This window comes from Agrilus planipennis, unplaced genomic scaffold (genome assembly GCF_000699045.2).
Source record: "Agrilus planipennis isolate EAB-ADULT unplaced genomic scaffold, Apla_2.0 scaffold4, whole genome shotgun sequence".
Taxonomy (NCBI): Eukaryota; Metazoa; Arthropoda; class Insecta; order Coleoptera; family Buprestidae; genus Agrilus; species Agrilus planipennis.
Window position 1 is genome coordinate 2,332,537 of NW_020442463.1, and position 3,558 is coordinate 2,336,094.

A 3,558-nucleotide genomic window follows, 5' to 3' on the forward strand; every position below is an offset into this window, starting at 1 on the left:
ATTTTCGACACTAAGTGGGTATTCAACATTAAAAGAGACAAAAATGGAACAACTGAGTTGTTTAAAGCAAGGTTAGTTGCTCGAAGTTTCATGCAAACAGATTTAGACTATTGTGATATTTTTATTCACCAGTGGTAAAGATGGTTACTGTAAGGTCGTTGATTGCTCTTAGTACGCAAAATAAATGGCCTGTATATCATTTAGACGTGTGTAGTGCATTCCTAAATGGAATAATTAAAGAAGATATATATGTTATTTTACCAAATAATTTTAGTGTATCTGAAGGCAAAATTTGTAAATTACAAAAAGTGTTGTATGGTTTAAAAGGTGCACCACGTTGTTGGTATGATAGATTCAACGAGTTCATGGTAAGTCAAAAATTTGCAAAGACTCAAAGCGATCAAGGTTTGTATTTTTGCGTAAAAGACAATAACATTGTTTATTTGCTTGTATTTGTTGATGACCTTTTGTGCACTGGGGCTGGTCCAATGGTGGACCAAATTGTGATTAAACTAAAACAGACTTTTAAAATGAAAGATTTGGAAGAAAAACAGTGAACGAGCGTGTTCAGTACCCGCAGTTCAAAGGCCTATTGGGCCTGTTTTTTACTGCGTATGCTTCAACAAACGAAAACTGTAAGGGAGAAGGAAAATAGCTTATCTTATTATAATCAATTAAACCTATTGCAATAGTTGAAACAGGACTGAATGAGGAATTGGGCCATCATCTGAGTTCATAAGAATATTTTTATTCTTTTGAATGTATAAACTTTCCCAAGCGTCAAGTTCTGATTTGCAAGAGACTTCTTTGATTAACTTTAAACATTTAGGGCCTATAGGGTGGTTTGTATTGAAAATATGTTGGGCAACACTAGATTTATCTATCCTATTTAATCTAAAGTGAGCGACATGTTCTTTGTATCTTGTAGAAATTGCACGTTTTGTTTGTCCAACATATTTAAGTTTACAACCTTCGCAGCTGATTTCGTATGTTCCGGACTTGTTATTATTTTCTAATTTGTCTTTTGTGTTTCCGAAAAGATTTCTAAGACTATTTTTTGGTTTGAAGATCCTAGTAAAGTTGAATTCTTTAAAAATTTTGTCTATTCCTGAAGCTATATGGTGAAAAGGTAATGTGAAAAATTTTTGTTTAGTTTGCGGTGGACTTGATAAAGTTGTAATATTTTTATTATAGGCCCTAAATTTTAGTTTTCTTAATATTTTATTGACAATTTCATAAGGGAAACCGTTGTTATTCGCTGTATCATTGATTAAAGATATTTCTTTGTTGAACCTATCTTTATTCAAAGGAAATTTAATTAATCTATTGACGAGAAAATTTATAGCCGCTAACTTGTGCTGGAGACAATGATTGGAAGCAGATGTAATGAACCGGTTCGTGTTAGTTTCCTTTCTGTAAACGTCAACTTCTAATTTATTATTATTTCTAATAACTAAAACATCTAAAAATGCCAATTGTTCTTTCTTTTCTATTTCCATTGTAAATTTAATGCTTTTGAATTTAGAATTGAGTTCACTTAAAAAATCATTAATATTATATTTATTTGTATCAAAAATTGCAAAAATATCGTCCACGTAACATACCCAAAGTCTTGGCAAGTATTTGGAATGCTTTTTAAATTTAACTTCAAATTTGCTCATCAATAAATTTGCTATGAATGGGGATAGACTGTTACCCATAGCTGTACCTTCATTTTGTTTATAAAATTTTTGATTTATTTGGAAGAATGTCTTATCCATGCAACATGAAGTTAATCTTAAAAACTGTTCCCTTTTATCAAAGATTCGGGGATAGGAACACTAGAAAATAAAGAACAAACGTCAAACAAGACTTCACCTGGTTCTAATGTTATATTTGTAATCTTATTAATGAATTCTAATGCGTTTTCAATTGTAAATGAATCAAAAGGAACAGGTAAAGAGTTGAATTCCTGTGTTAAAAGTTTTGAAAGCAAGTAAATCGGTGAGCTGATACCTGAAACTATTGGTCTTATCGATTTACCGGGCTTATGGATCTTAGGTAAACAATATAAGCGGGGTAATGTGGGATTACCCACCGATATTTTATATTTAATATCTTTCGGAATAACATTAGGGCAAGATTTTATAATATTGTTTGTGTCCCGTATGAACTTTAGTAATGGATTTTTCTTAATATGAATATACGGACCGGTATCAATAACCAGTTGAGATCTATTATAATATTCTTGTTTATCTCAGATCACGGGGGAATTGTCTTTATCGGCTTTAACGTAAAAGCAATTCTTACTTTTGAGGCTTTCAATTGTATTATAAAGATTAGAACTTTTTGAAAAAGGTTGTTTTTGTGCAAGATTATTTGTAATTTTTAATTTACATGCTTCACGAACATAATTTTTCGTGGGTTCTGGAAAATATTTGATAGTACTTTATATGCTTGATATAAGTTCCTCCTTTTAGGAAACACAAAAGACAAATTAGAAAATAATAACAAGTCCGGAATTTACGAAATCAGTTGCGAAGGTTGTAAACTTAAATATGTTGGACAAACAAAACGTGCAATTTCTACAAGATACAAAGAACATATCGCTCACTTTAGATTAAATAGGATAGATAAATCTAGTGTTGCCCAACATATTTTCAATACAAACCACCCTATAGGCCCTAAATGTTTAAAGTTAATCAAAGAAGTCTCTTGCAAATCAGAACTTGACGCTTGGGAAAGTTTATACATTCAAAAGAATAAAAATATTCTTATGAACTCAGATGATGGCCCAATTCCTCATTCAGTCCTGTTTCAACTATTGCAATAGGTTTAATTGATTATAATAAGATAAGCTATTTTCCTTCTCCCTTACAGTTTTCGTTTGTTGAAGCATACGCAGTAAAAAACAGGCCCAATAGGCCTTTGAACTGCGGGTATTGAACACGCTCGTTCACTGTTTTTCTCCTCCCTTTTCCCAGATTAGGTAGGTTGTGATGAAGCATACGTTTTGTACATAAAATTGGGCCATAAAGGCCTTACGAATTGTACTAACGGTTACTGACACACACATTCCCTCCAAATCTAATTCCTCACTTGTTTATCGAAGCATACATTTGTAGATCTGTTTTTCGTGGCCAAAAGATTGGCTTCTAAAACATTTTACAAATGGCATTGAACGTATTCAAGTTTTCCTCCCAAACCTATGTAATTTGTTTTCCATTATTTCTTCTTTCGGTCTTCAACCCTCGCCACTATAAATAGTTGGAATTGTAAATTTTAAAAACCCCAGACTAGGAAGGTTCTTCCCTTCACAAGACCTGTGCAACATCGTAGATATCCCACCCATCACAGGCCGTATCGTCACACTTCAAATCAATTTTGTTAAAAGGGCCATCCAAACAAATAACCCTATCTCCACACGTACACTTACACAACCTCCCCGCAGAATAACCACCAAACCCAAACAAAAATTCTCTTTCCCTCCCGCCCGACTCCTGTCCAATACCCCAGATCTCCCCGATGATTTCATCGACCACCTTAATTTCCCATCCAACTCCATCAGATAACCACAAT